Here is a 15,835-nt window from a genome sequence, read left to right as displayed (position 1 = left end):
TATTAAATCTTTTTTCTGTAGCTCTCTTAGGATTCTAAAGAATTTGGTTTCATGGAACTTGAAAAAAATCTTAGTTAAACAAAGATTTCTTATATTGACCTTTGTCTACTCTGCATCACTCCATGTGTGTATTAAAGTTTGTAACTATATGCCAGTTTGAGATAATATTATATATGAATATTTAGGTCAGACATAATATAAGAAATTATGGTAAACTAAAATAAATTCAATTTAACAACATTATGATAAAATATTATTCAAGCTCTGAGAAAAAAAGAGATTAATTTTAAACTATGGAGCCATTAAAAACTAGCAATTTAAAAATGATATCTTCTTGTTGTGCCATTTTCCTTTCCCAGTATAATCTCTGTCCTAACATAAAATATCAAATTCTTAATGTCTCATATATCCTGGGAAAGGTGTTTTACTACTTCAACCTTTTCAGTATTCTCTGTTTTGATCGCCCTGCCCTTCCACTTCACTAATGGTTTATAGCCTCAGTGAACCAAGGAGGAAGAAATTAGATTATGATAGAAAAAAAAAACACAAAATGCTAACTATTAAAGGTATCATCTGTAAACAGCAACTGGTTTTATTTTTAACTACGCTTGTTAAGGAACATAAATCATATTAGTGGTTTCACTTTGACATGTATTTCAATGTAATTAAAAAACGCTAATAAAATAAGATAGTTGAAGGCTTATATGTCACCAGATACATGTTTGTGAGCAAAGTGCAAAAAAAAATCACTTTAAAAACCAGACTATTTTCTCTTTGCTGTCAGGTTATACAATATTTTAAATATAAAGATTCAAATGTAAATGTAAATCGAATGTGCTTGATAGTGCCTGTAATATCTAAATGAGTGAAACGAAATGAAACAGTATGGTGAGAGAAAGGATACAGGGCAAAACAATGCAACAGGGATACTAGCAAAAGGAACTTTATAAATGAGGGGGTGGATGGGAGAGGGAAAAATGGTGGAAAAATGATGGAAGGGGCAACAATGTTAGATAAGAAATGTCCTCACTATCTTATGTATGTAAATGTATACCCTCTAAACATGACACTGACAATATAATTAAGCTTAAAAATAAGTATCTCATGATAGAGATACAAAAATTCTCTTAAAAAATAAAAACAGTGCTCACTTCAGCACATATACTAAAATTGGAATGATACAGAGAAGATTAGCATGGCCCCTGCACAAGGATGACACACAAATTCATGAAGCATTCCATACTTTTTAATTCAAAATGGATCAAAGACCTCAATGTCAAACTGAAACTGCTACACAGTAAAGTTGGAGAGACATTGGAACTCATAGGCACAGGCAAAAAATTCCTGAACAGAATCCCGGGGACACAGTAGTTTGGAGAGAGACTCTACAAATGGGACTACCTAAAAACAAAAAGTTTCTGCACATATGAAAGCATAGTTGCAACAGTAGAGAGACCGCCAACCAACTGGGAAAATATATTTACCAATAATACATCTGACAAATGCTTAATATCCAGTATCTAGAGGGAACTTAAGAAACTAATCCCCCCAAACCCAACAAACCATTCATTAAATGGACAAGGGAACTAAAGAAAGAATTATCAAAAGAAGGGGTTAAAATGGCAGAAAAGCATAGGAGAAAATGCTTATCATCCATGGTCATAAGGGAAATGCAAATAAAACTCTAAGATACCACCTTACGCCAACAAGAATGGCAAAGATTTTGAACTCAGACAATGACAGATGCAGGCAGGGTTGTGGAAAAAAAGGAACCCTACTACACTGCTGGTGGGATTGTAAGCTCTGAGAGCACTATTGAGGTTTCTTAAAGAACTGAAAATTGACCTTCCCTATGATCCCACCATACCACCAGGGCATCTGTCCTGAACATCATAACCCCAGATATGATAAAGACGCCTGCTCAGCTATGTTTATCTCTGCAATATTCACAATAGCCAGGCGATGGAAACAATCCAGATGTCCTACTGCAGATGAATGGATACAGAAAATGTGACATCTATATCTATATCTATCTATCTATATCTATATATATATATACACAATGGAATTCTACATAGCCAAGAGACAAGATAAAATAATGGCATTTGCAGGGAAGTGGATGAATCTAGGGCAAATCATGTTGAGTGAGAAAGTCAAGACCAAAGGAACAAAAGGCTCATGGTATCCTTAATATGTGGCTATTAGATCCAAACAGTACAAGAGCAAGGACTCATTATTTGTGTACCCAATGCCATGGACATGGAATTGGAAATATAAACACAACTACATAGACATAAAAATCTATTACTCTATAGACATAATGTTTTATTGAATAGATTAATATGCCTCTATAACATACAAACCCTCAGCCTAATTTTGATTATGTTCTAAAATGTAAGTGCCAGTGATTGTATATAGAGATTCCCTTCTTGAACACTTGTTTCTTAAACATGTCATTTGAAATATGATGTAAAAAATCAATGTTAATAAATTCTATAATTAAAAAAAGTAAAAACAAAAACAAATTTAAAAAATTACAGTGGCTCCTCCCTGTAATCCTAACTCAAGAGGCTGAAAGAAAGAGTCAAGAAAGCCTATGAGAATCTTGTCTACAATTAACCATCAAAAGAAAGGGAGTGAATCTGTGGGTCAAGTGGTAAAGCACAACACTGGAGCACAATATGCTCAAGGAAAGCAACCCAGCTCTGACTTTAAGCCCATAACTGGCACAGATAGGAAGGAAGGAAAGGAAGGAAGGAAGGAAGGAAGGAAGGAAGGAAGGAAGGAAGGAAGGAAGGAGGGAAGGAAGGAAGGAAGGAAGGAAGGGAAGGGAAGGGAAGGGAAGGGAAGGGAAGGGAAGAGAAGAAAGGAAGGAAAGGAAGGAAGGAAGGAAAGAAAGAAGGAAAGGTTAAATGCACAAGGAAGCAGAGAGGGTTGGTATATTAAAGAAGCCGTAAACTTGCTTATTCACTATGTTCCTGGGCATATAAAAATTCTCTAAAGAATAAAGAACATAGTCATCTGACTAGACAAAGAGAATATGAGTGATAAATATACACACTTAGAAGTTGAAGTCAATTTCATGGAATGTAATTCTCATGTCCATTGCTGAGAAAAAGGTGGTAAAATTTGACCAAGAAATCAGAAGCAAAAACAGGGTGGCTTGCTTTGAAACCTCTATGCTAGGTTGAAAGTAAAGGAAGATAAGAATGGTAAGAAATCTGCCCTACAAGTCTAGGAAATGCTTCACTTACCTTCAAAATCCCCAGTTACAATCACATCAGACAAAGAATGTCGGCAGACTCTGCTTGCTCATAAATGCATTCACTTTCACCTTATTTTCTGCTTTTTGCTCTTCTCCCTTTTTCTCTATACATTTCTGGATGTATATATCTATCTTCATTAAAACTCAATCAAGGAGAACATTTGTAATTCTAGCTGAACAGCAGTTTTCATGGCTAGGTAAGCAAACTACTTTATTGTGTGCATATTATTGTAATGTAACCCAGAAAGTAGCATTGGATAAGACATTTCTTTCCATGTTTTGTTTAACTCAACAGACTTTAAGGGATGAGTAAAATAAAGTCAATATTTACAAAGACTTCAAAATAGGATTGGTATACACATGGAACTTTAACAACAAAACAGTACAAGGGAATAAATACTAATAATTTGGTAGCCATACAAGAATAAAGAAAATTTCTAAAAATAAATATTTGACATAAATAAAAAATTAACAGTTTTAGTATTTGTATATCAAAATAAATCTTCTAATACACATAATAACAATCCACTAACAAAAATGATGTATCTTTTCATTTGTATGTCAAACTATTCTTCAGAAAAGAAATTCTCATTAAAGCAAGAAACAATCCATTAGTAGATTATGTCAGGTTGCTACTTTAAAAAAGGACTAATTGTGCTTCATCATAGGAAAATGCTGCAAAGTTTAATCTATTGAATTGAACTTAATTTTATTCCTAATTTTTAATTAGTAGGGATTGGAAGTTTTCCATGAGTTTTTTACTGAAATTTAGTTGTGCCAACTCCATTTTTGGCTGCTTATTTGAGGAATAAGTCTTACGGAGTTTTCTGTCTTGGGGTGGCTTCAAACTGTGGTCCTCAAACATAACCCTCTTGAGTAGCGAGGATTCAGTACAAAACCCACCAGGCACAACGCTTTTATTTAGTTTTAAATCAGAGAGATAATGCATGATTTCCATTACAGCTTTAGAAACTATTATTAAACTTTGGTTTCTTTAGAAGTTAATTACACACTTTTCAAAGTAACTATTATCTATTTAATATATTATAAAATGTAAAGTTTCCATGAGTAAATTTTATCATAAGGAATTATCTTTGGTAAGTACATTTGCAATAAACAAGTATTCTATCATATATAGCAAGACAATAACCAGAAGATTTCACCGTTCCATTGAACCCTAGGATACAGAAGCAAAAGGTTAATCTTTGTGATTGTTGTCCTTAATATATGATGTGAACTTATTTCTTTTCTCTTTTTTTTACCCTTATGGTTAATCTCATGTGCTTATTGTATCTGAGTTTGTTACCTGGTATACTGTATATAGGGTTATTTGGTTCTTTGAAAACAAATTCTGCCCCCACTTTTCTTAATTTAAATATTGAATTTTTTGCCTTTTAGTAAAGCAACTTTTGTACACAATGCATCTTGACCTGTGTTGTCCATTCAACTTTATCCCCTGCTATCCAACCCTTCCTTTAGTGTTCTCCCTTTGGTAACATATACAATACATTGCCTGTATTCAACTCTCATTTCCCTCATTCACTGTTCTACCCCTTTCCTCTTGGTACTTATTTTGTTAGGCTTACTTTTATAAATATAATGATTATAGAATGATGTATTCATTCTGTAGGCTTTTTCTTTTTATTGTATTTTATTGTCAAGGTGATGTGTAGAGAAATTGCAGTTACATTGGGTACATTACAGTGGGTACATTACAGTGGGTACATTAATTCTGAACATTGTTACCCTTTCCCATGTTTGTCTCCCACTTCCCCCTCCACCCCTCCCAATCATCTTCTTTTTCCACTCCCATTCCCTATTTCAAATGAAAAATGTTAAGTTATATACAATATATCAGGTATCAAAGTCAGGTGTAGTAACAACAGAAGATAAACAATAAGAGGGGAAGAAAAGAAATAACTTCACATAGTACATTAGAAACCACAATCACAAAAAGAATCCTTTTTTTTTACTGCATTTTACCAAATAGATCATTTTACTCTGCAAAACAGTCAGAATTTTGGTCTTATTGTTCTGTATGTATCTTTTGGGGTGAAAACAATTTTTCAGGTCATTTCATAATATTCTGAATTGTTTAAGCACTCTCCACCTGAGAAACAAGCATTTGTAGGCTGCATTGAGTAGAAAAAGGCATAGCCCTTCTACTTTTATTTGTTGGTTCTTTGGCACTTTTTGCTTCTGTGCATTAATACTTCAGACAACTCTTCAGTCTCTGACGGTTACAGTCTTGTCCTGAGCTTGAAGAGATAGTCATTAAATAGATAGTCATTAAATCAGGAAGATAATTTAACTTGAAAAGTAGATGGCACTGGATATCCTACTCCACAACTTCGTCTTCACTGCTCAATTCTCACTTTGATGACCACATTCAATGAGAAAACAGAAAGAAAAACATTCTACAATGTCCCAGAAGACAGAACAAAGAGGGAAGAGAGAGAGGCATGACTCCATAGTGGGATGAAAGACAAATGAACTACTGAGACCATGCCAGAAAAATGGGAAAAAATGTATTTTCTGGGCTGGGAGTTTGGCCTAGTGGTAGAGTGCTTGCCTAGCATGCACGGGAAGACCTGGGTTCAATTCCTCTGTACCACACACATAGAAAAAAGCCGGAAGTGGTGCTGAGGCTCAAGTGGTAGAGCTCTAGCTTTGAGAAAGTCCAAGGACTCTGAGCTCAAGCCCAGGACTGGCAAAAAAAAAAAGTATTTTCTATCAACAAACAGCAAAACACTCCCTCATGAGATCTTTGCTCTCCGTTTTCTTAGTATAGAGCATAAAAAAAAAAAAAACTTCTAGATTCTGGAACAGCAATAGGAGAGAAGACTAGCTTCAGAATCTATTGAGTGATGTTATTTAACTATCACTTGACCCTGAATGACAGAAGCACAATTTTGCAGTAGACTTCATTTTCCATTGAATTTGATTGATGGTTAAGCATTTCTTTCACCCCCTATCCCGACAACCCCACTTTATATTCCAGTGAAGTGTCTATGAGTACTTGTAGAAAACTGAGCTAGTCTCTTCTGTCAAAAAAGAGCAATTTGTGAGCTGATGATAGCTGCAGTAAGTTTGAAGACTCTCAGTAAAATCTGGTCCAATATCCATGTAGAAGATGCCAAAAATGGGAAAGGAGATTCTGCTTTTCCTAACTGCTTTAGCACTGTATTCTCAGTAGATTTAATTCAAAGCATAAACAGCAATAACTTTACTCTCTTGAAAATAGTGATTTGAATTATGAGTATTGATGTATCTAGTAAAAATGTAAGTACAATGATTTTATATTTACTTAGAGATACAACAAATTAAAACACAGGACATAGAGGTGTGAGATCACAATGGCTTCAACATTGTAATTCTCAGGCTACCTTCATAATTAAAGCATTTTAATTTATTATTTAAATAATCTGAGGATTTCAAAACTGAGGGAACAGCATTGTTGCAAAGGCAAAGTCAATTCATATATCATTTTGCAATTTTAGAACGCATACGAAGTGCTAATCTTTCAATAATGAGGTGGACAGATCGTGTTTTCTTTTGATGAAGGTGCTAGTAAACACGCGAACATGAACATTGCTTCATCATCACTGCTGAACAAGAAAATAAAATAAAATACAGAAAGAAAACACTATATTGTAAAATCCATAAAACTGGGTTTTTAACTAGAGTTATTCTTTAATCTGTTGCTATATGCCAAAATTTAGACCTACACTTGTCACGAAGTGATCATTAAACTCATGCCAAGTAAATAAGACTTAGCATATGTTCTATTTTTGCAATAGTTTATTGTATGTTGCTATACATAAAGTATGTGCGTTTAATCTTATATAATAGAAGTTATATCTGTACTTCACTATTTCATTTGATTCTGCTTCATGCTTTACAACTAACTCTGGCAACTGGATTCATTCAATTCAGGCTGCATCTGTGTATTTCCCTGAGTATAGGAAAGTAAAGGTCAAGAAATCTTATTGTTTAATGGTTTGTAAAGATTTGTTAGAGTTGCGTTCTTAGCAATATCTTTTACATAAGTGAGAGAGGAAAAATAATTGAATTTTTCTCTAAGGAAACTGCAGTTCTTTGTTCAATGACTCTCACTTAAGATATGTGGGAATAATGATGGAGCTGACCCAATATGTAACTATCACCGAGGAGCTATCACTGAGGAAGCTTAAGAGTGTTTATTAATGTAAACTATTTAAAAATTACACAAAGATATGATGTATCAAAATGTATATTATCCTAATTGAGTATTCTTTTATTATTCTCTTATTTTATATTGTATGTCCTAAGTTTCTTATGGAAACAACTTGTACAAGACTTCCTTTTGTAAATAATGTTCATCTTGATAGTGATAGGAGATTTTAACAAGATTCAATATAGTATTTCTTCTTAAATATGCTCTAGTTTTATTTATTAACGTAAATATGTAGAGAAATATTTTTCTATTTATAACAGATATGAGTGTCAGAAACTTGTTTGACTTTTAAGCAAACTTCACTAGTTTGCAGAAAATCTGAGTATCTGAAAGTGGCTTATTTGCAAGTGGTGAAGATAGTGTTGTTACTAAATTCTGCAAAACAAGGTTTGTTACACGTAATCTATCATGTTCCAATTCCAGGGGATAATAAAATGGGATAACCAAAAATATATGGAGTAGTAGGTAAAGCACTTGAACAAAAACCTTTAAAGTGTAAAAATAACAAGTAGACAATTAAATGAGAAGCTTAACAAACCTCACCTTAAAAATGCACTTGATTACTTTATCTCTGTTTCTGATGACCTTACTTTTACAATTGAAAAATAGAATTTCTATTGAAGGTATTATTTTATAGAAAAAATGCAGCTTGTATCAAATTAGATAAAATGTCAGTGATGTTCCTGTTAAAACTTTATTTTTGTTTTCTTGAAAGTAGTAATGCTAGATTTTGAGTTAAGCTCTCCTATCTGTAATATAAGATGAAATGGTAGAGACTATCAATGCTCTTTCACAGACCATATTTTCAATATTTCAATTTCTCAATATTTGTTCACTAAAATAATTTTGAAACATCTTCAAGCACGAGTTATATCTTCATCTGATCAACAATTTTAGTTCATTGAATTATTGAATTCATTGAGCTGTATTATTTGTATATCACTTTACACTGCAAGAATATACAGAAATGCATTTACATGGGTATATGTTTGTATATTATTTAGAATTCACTTAGCAATTCCAAAAAATTAAAAATACACTCTAACATCAAACTATTAATTTTCCAATGACATTTTGAAAGAAAAATCTGTGTTCAGGTAGTATTTTTGCAAGTTGTGTAAAGTCATATAATTTTATTGTTATTTCTTTATCTGATATATCTTACATATTATGGATTTAGGACTAGAAATTTCATTAATTCAGATTATTATACTCAATATTAAACTCAGATAAATTGTAATATATAGAAAATATAACCAAGTACAGTGGACAGAGAGAAAATGAAAGTAATTATATACATTGCAAAGCAAATTGTGTAATCAGCTAAATGGAAAGGTAGCCTAAAGAATGAAAGAACTATTCCCATGTTTCTGAAGAGGAGGCAATAACCAAAACATATAGAATATTCTACAGCACAGTACAATTCTAAAAATGTATCAAGGACTTGAATATTAGTTTTTTTCCAAATGGCACATAAACAACTAACTAGTATATGAAAAAATGGTTAATAATATTATGATTCTGGAAAATCAAGTACCAAATCATAATTTGATATTAACTCTGACTGCAGTAAGAATACTATGTATATGTTAGTGTGTGTGTGTGTGTGTGTGTGTGTGTGTGTGTGTGTACATTTTTTGGCCATAATAGGAACTCAAACACTTGTATGCCATTGTTACAAATACAAAATTCTTCAACTTCCATGGAAAACAGTATGATATTCTTCAAAGAAAACAAAAAGAAAAATCACAACTCAAAACATTAATTGTATCTCAGAATAGTTATTCAAAGATTTGATAACAGGACTCCAATGAGATTTCTCTATTCTGATGTTTCTTGCAGTGTATACAGACCTGGAGGAAATTATAAGTAAAATAAAAAGATAGAAAGACCATACCTACATGCTTCTACTTACATGAGTTTATGTAAATATTAAAATTCCAAAAGCCAGTGCAGTTGGCATGGCTTTTGAACTAGGAAAAATGGGGAGTTATTAATGAACAAATGTATAGTTTCAAGAAAACAAGATAAATAAATCTCATCAAACAGCTGGAGAGCATTGTTTCTGCAGTCAACAATAATATATTGAACTGTTAAAATTTGTTGAGAGGTAGATATCTACTTTCATGTTTTTATTATAATTAATGCATACTTTAGGCTCTATCAAATGCATGATAAGAAGTAATATTGTTCTACTCTCTCTCAAATTGCTTCACTGAACTGCAATTCTAAATAGAATACTATTGAGATTTCAGGCCTTCTGGGATGATTAAAATAATATTGTCAGGAGAACGACCTAATGAAGGAGATTCCTTTACTTCTTAGGAAGGTGCTATGAATCTTGTTCCCATTTTGCTAAGTACTGACACAGCTTATGAGGAATAATCCCTTTCTGTGACTATGATAAAAGTATTTCTGCTGGTTTTCTTTTATAGAATACCAAATAAGACATCCAAGTGTCATCATTTCCCCCAGGTAACCTCTTGTGCGTATCTATAAACACAGGCACATACAAAATTATCAGCCTATGTTTGCACACCTCACATTTTTTTCCCTATCAACTCCGCTTGCCTCTATACTAGATATTTTCCTACTCAGGTTTTCCATTCTGCTCTGTGGAATTATCTTCTTTTAATTTCAGCCTATGACATCTTTAGCAGTATCGCCAGAGGAGTGGTGGAGGTGGACTGGCAACTCCTTCATAGTATCTTTACAAGGAAATGTGATGTTTCCATTAGTAAACACCCAAGGAGATATAATTTCTCAAAGATTATGGAAAACAGAGACTCCATATTCTCTATTTTGGCTAAAATAATAAATCTATAAATCAGTTTTAATGTTCTAAACATATTACAAAAGCAACACTTTGATGCATAGTTGTTTGGGTGACTATTTTATAAAAATTAGTTCTTATGCCTTCTAAGAAACATTTAACTTCTTAATGCCTTGATTCTGAGGAGAATAAGACATTTGTTTTTCATATAAATTCAGTCATAAAAGTAAAATAAATTAAATTAACAGGATATCCAATTTACACAAAACACACAGAAATTTCTGCAAAATTTTTGAAGTCATTGATGCTTGTCAACTTACATTTATTTTCCCATTGTTACATAATATTTAAAAGACAGTCTGTTGTTTGATTGAGTTGATGAATGGATGAGTGGATCAACAAGTTGTGGTATTTGTACACAATGGAATTCTATGCTGCTGTCAGAAAGAATGACATCGCCCCATTTGTTAGGAAATGGAAAGACTTAGAAAAAATCATATTAAGTGAAATAAGCCAGACTCAAGGGAACTTAGGCTCAATGGTTTCCCTCATTCGTCATAATCAGTAGAAACCTTGGGCTCTACTAGCAGAGATCTGCAATAGAGCAAAATCTTGATACATAAGGCCATATAGTGTGAAGCTAATTGAAAGGACCTCCAGGATATTGAAACAAAAGCCATAATGAATGATTGTTGTCCTTAATGTACTATGTTGTCTCTCATCTCCTTTGCTGTCCCTTGGTTATCTCATATTGTTATAGTATCTCACTTTGTTATCTGATATATTGAATTTATTTGTATTTGGATATTTGAAATTTGATAGGGAAGGGGGAAAACCAAGACGGGTGGGGGGTGTGGGGAGGGGAGGGAAATGGGTACCAAGACATGTGAAAGGGTATCAATATATGTGAATTAATGCACCTTCTATCTGGCAAATATCATGTAACCCTTTTACTAATTACAATAAAAAAATAATAAAAAAAAGAAAAAAAAGACAGTGTGTTGTTTGAAAAATCTAGGCATTGTTTAGATACTGCAAATAGATAACTGGGAATTATCATTTATCTGAAGACTATCATTTATCCTCAAGTAAATACATCATGCTACATGTGTTTGTTAATATTTTAAAAAGTCTCGTCAGGTAAGTAAAAGCAAAGCTTAAGAATAAATTAAATGGAGTAATTTTGCTTTATCTAAAAATTATAGGGTCATTTGCTATTCATTATGTATGAGGAGGAACACGAATAATTTAATCATGAATCTGAACTTCTTGAGCTTGACATTTCTCTCCTTGGTGTATAATGTTTAAAAGCAGTAACTCTTGCAATATAATGCAAGGTTGCTAAATGACATAAACTCACATATACACCAGATACCAACTAAGAGTCCAATTCAATTATGAACAAATTACTTGAAAGAGTTTTGCAATGGAAAAAAACTTATTGTCTTATACTAAATGTGCAAATAATGTAATATTTTCATTGAAAGAAGAAGACTAATAGACAAAATGTCTGTCACGAAATGTCATGCATTTCCATATTCTCATCAAACTTCCATGATTTCATTATCAAAATAATAATACGAGTCATTTTGAAAGCTATTAATCATCATGACACAGAAAATTTTAGTAAAATAAAAGGCAGTGTCAAAGAAACGACCTTGGTTTTTGTCAAGTGAGCATTCTTCCCATCATGTATGTTTTCTCAGAAATGGCATTGATGATTTCAAATATTTCCAACAAAATATTGAATATAATAAAGGCAAGAATGTGGAAAGGGATATTTCAACGAGGGAATTGCAGGATCTTTCAAGTAAAATAATTTCCTTTATAATATGCTCACTTATATTCTAGCAGAGTAAAATTATTTTATATTAAAAGAACTTAAAATTAAACAATATGTTTTCTTCAATAGATTGTCTTATTTTTACATATATTTTAAAATTTTTATTGTTGGGGTGATGTACAGAGAGTTTAGGTTTACATTCATCAGGTGGTGGGTACATTACATCTTGAACATTGTTACCCCTTGCCATGTTTTTCTCCTACTTTCCCTCTCCCCACTCCCTCCCACTTCTCTTGGTTTCCCTTACTTCCCTTTTTTGAATAAACAAATAAATGCATATATAATGCACCATGTACATTTAGCTACAGTAACAACATGAGATAAACCGTAATGGGAAGAGAAAAGAAATGGCTTTACATAGTACATTAAGAACAAATATCACAAAGATAAATCTTTGTTTCCATAACCTGTAGTTCATTTTGCTTAGCCTCATCCTGTATGGCCATATGTACATAGTTTTTATGATCCTCTGTTAGGAGTATCCTAAACATACACTAATTGTGGCAAATGAGGGAAACCATGGAGCCTATGTTTCTTTAGGTCTGCCTTAGTTCACTTAAAATGATTTTTCCAAGTTTTTCCATTTTCTAATCAATGGGGCAATGTCATTCTTTCTGATGGCAGCATAGAATTCCAGGTGTAAATACCTCTTCATGATCCATTCATCTACTGACAGATATCTGGGTTATTTCCATATCTTAGGCTGCAATGAAAATGGTTGGCTGATAGGTTTAGTGTAGCTTTGTTTCTGGATATTTGGATAATTTCCCAGAAATGGGACTGCTGGGTCATAGGGGAGCTGTATGTTTAGTCTTTTGAGAGACTTCCAAACTGCTTTCCAGAGTGGTGAACAAGTTTAGACTCCCACGAACAGTATAGTAGTGATCCCTCCTGGCCTCATCTCCACCAGCAGCTGCTGTTATTAGATTTCTTAGTAATGGTCATTCTAAATGGGATGAGGTGAAATCTCAAAGTTGTATTGATTTGCATTTCTTTTTATGGTCAGAGATATGAAATATTTCTTCATGTGTCTATTGGCCATTTTTATTTCCTCTTCAAAGAAATCTCTCTTAAAGTCTTTAGAGCACCATTTAATGGGATGTCTGTTTCTTAGAAGATTTATTTTGGAGAGATTCATTTTTTAGCTATAGATATATTTTACATATGAGGCTCTTATAAGGCTAGTGAAGTTTTCTTCCAATATGTGGGCTTTCAATTTAACTTACTATGTCCTTGTCCATACAGAAGCTCTGCAGTTTAATGCAGTCCCGCTTTCCAAATTTTCTTTAATTTGCTGTGTTTCTGGGCCTTCATTAGAAGCTTCAACACGCACCAAGGAGCCCAAGTGTGTCTCCTATTCTTTCCTGTAAAGTTTTCAAGGTATTTGCTTTTGCCTCAAGGTCTTTGACCCATTGAAATTAATTCTGGTGCAGGAAGACAGGTGAGAATCCAACTTCAGTTTTCCACACGTGTTTAGCCAGTTCTGCCACCACCATTTGTTGAAGAAGCTGTCTTTCTTTCAGCCTGTATTTTTGGCTCCTTCATCAAAGATTGGTGGCCATAGGTCTGTGGGTTCAGTTCTATTCCATTGGTCCCCGGCCTTATTCTAGTGCCAATTATCAAGCTGTTTCTACTACTATAGCTTTATAGGAGAGTTTGAAGTTTGGTACTGATACTCCTCCAGTGCTATTCTTTCTGCTATGGATTGGTTTTGCTGTTCCAGGTCTTTTGTTATTCCATATGAATTTTTGGATTGCTTCCTCTGTTTCATTAAAGAATGACTTTTGGATACTGTCTGATATTACATTGAATTTGTAAATAGCCTTTGGCAGTATTGACATTTTCACGATGTTATTTCTTCCAATCCAGGAGGTTATTACACTTCCTTAGATCCATTTTAATTTCCTTTTTTAGATTTTTAAAGATTTCATCATAGAAGTCTTTTACTTCTTGTTTAAGTTAATTCCTAAGTATTTTATTTTCTTTGAAGCTATTGCAAAAGGAACTGCCTTCCAGATTTCATCCTTTCTCTTTTCATTGTTGACATACAGGAAAGTCATTGATTTTTGAGGATTAAGTTTATACCTTGCTTCTTAACCAAAGTTTTGTATTAGTTTGGTAGTAGAGACCCATAGGATTCATTACATACAGAATCTTATCATCTGCAAAGAGGTACAACTTTTCTTCCTCTTTCTCTGTTTGGATTCCCTTTATGTTTGCTTCTTGCCTTATTGCTGTAGCTAGGAATTTTAATTCTATATTGAAAAGGAGTGTAGAGAACAGACTTCCTTGTCTTGTTTCTGATTTTAGTGGGAATAGCTTCAATAAATTTTCTTTCAGTTGTAAGCTTACTTTTCTATAATATATTCTTTAATGTATTATTCTTTGTTAACAAATAATAAATAAAAAAACTACTGTGTACATGAATGCATGTGTAAATGGTATATGTCTATGTGAGTCTCTTTATGTATGCTTATGGTTGTGTGAGTACCTGCATGTGTATATGAATGAAAGCTTATAATTTTACTTTATATGAATGTAATTAGCACCTACTAACACTTTTGCAGATGGAAATTATCTGTCATTGGACCTTTATAAAAATATTACAATCCTTTCTTCCAATTATTTCATTTACTTTAATCAATTAAAATGGCTAACATCTTAAAAGAAAATAATTTGCTTTTCTTTACCATTATGAAGAGGAAATGTCTGCTTTTTGAAATGTGATAACTTTACACATTTGCTTTTATTTTGTTTCAACCCACAAAATAATGAGCATATGTTATGTACCAAGCTATGTGTTTATGTATATTTGAAACAAAGTTGGAGTTTTTATTTGCTTCTATTCTAACAACTAGGAAGAGTTCCTTAATATTTAATCCTGTCTTGCTGGGAGGCTGAGATCAGGAAGAAATTGGTTCAATACAAGATTTTTTTTTAAATGAGAACTTATCTGCAGTAGGGTGAGATGAACATAGCTGAGGTCGACATTTACTGGAAAGTGGATGAAGCTAGAGCAAATCATGTTAAGTGAGATAAGTCAAGACCAAAGGAACAAAAGGTGCATGGTATCCTTAATATGTGGCTGTTAGATCCAAACAGTTCAAAAACGATGACTCAATATTTGAGTACCCAATGTTATAGACATGGTATTGGAAATATAAATATAACTACATAGACATAAAAATTTAGGACTCTATAGACACAATGTTTTATTACATAGATAAATATGCATCTATGACATACAAACCCTCAGCTTAATTTTGATTATGTTCTAAAATGTAAGTGCCAGTGATTGTATATAGAGATTCCTTCTTGAATACTTGTTTGTTAAACATGCCATGTGAAATATGATGTAAAAATCAATATTAATAAATTCTTTAATAAAAAAGGTGAGACCTCAACTAAAACAAAACAAAAAGCTGGACACAGTGCTATGAATTTGTCACCCAGCTACAAGTGTAAGCACATACAGGAGAATCACTGTTCTGGCTAGCTCAAGGGAAAAAAAAAACAATGAGTTGCTAGTTTAAAAATAACCAAATTTAAAAAAATAACCAGAGAGAAATAGCCTTTAGGTGTGATACAAATAAATGTCTTTGAATGAAATTAAGCATAGATTCAGATGCCTTCAATAGACAAAGGAGATGTAGACTGAAGAAGATAAATATAAAACAGCATTAATATGCCATTTATATATAACATTGGTATAAACAACAGCTTTAGTAATTTGTTCTG

At 32.8% G+C, this 15,835-nt stretch overlaps 1 non-coding gene across 1 annotated transcript; it reads left to right on the top strand.

The window, feature by feature from the left end:
- The first annotated feature begins 1,143 nt into the window (after positions 1-1,143).
- LOC150069583 (U6 spliceosomal RNA) lies at positions 1,144-1,247 on the top strand. The gene has a single exon (XR_016538632.1). It is a non-coding gene; the product is annotated as a U6 spliceosomal RNA (small nuclear RNA).
- The last annotated feature ends 14,588 nt before the right edge of the window (positions 1,248-15,835 follow it).

This window comes from Megascapheus bottae, chromosome 1 (genome assembly GCF_031878675.1).
Source record: "Megascapheus bottae isolate mThoBot1 chromosome 1, mThoBot2.hap1, whole genome shotgun sequence".
In the NCBI taxonomy this organism is placed as follows: Eukaryota; Metazoa; Chordata; class Mammalia; order Rodentia; family Geomyidae; genus Megascapheus; species Megascapheus bottae.
This window is presented reverse-complemented; position numbering and strand designations above follow the sequence as displayed.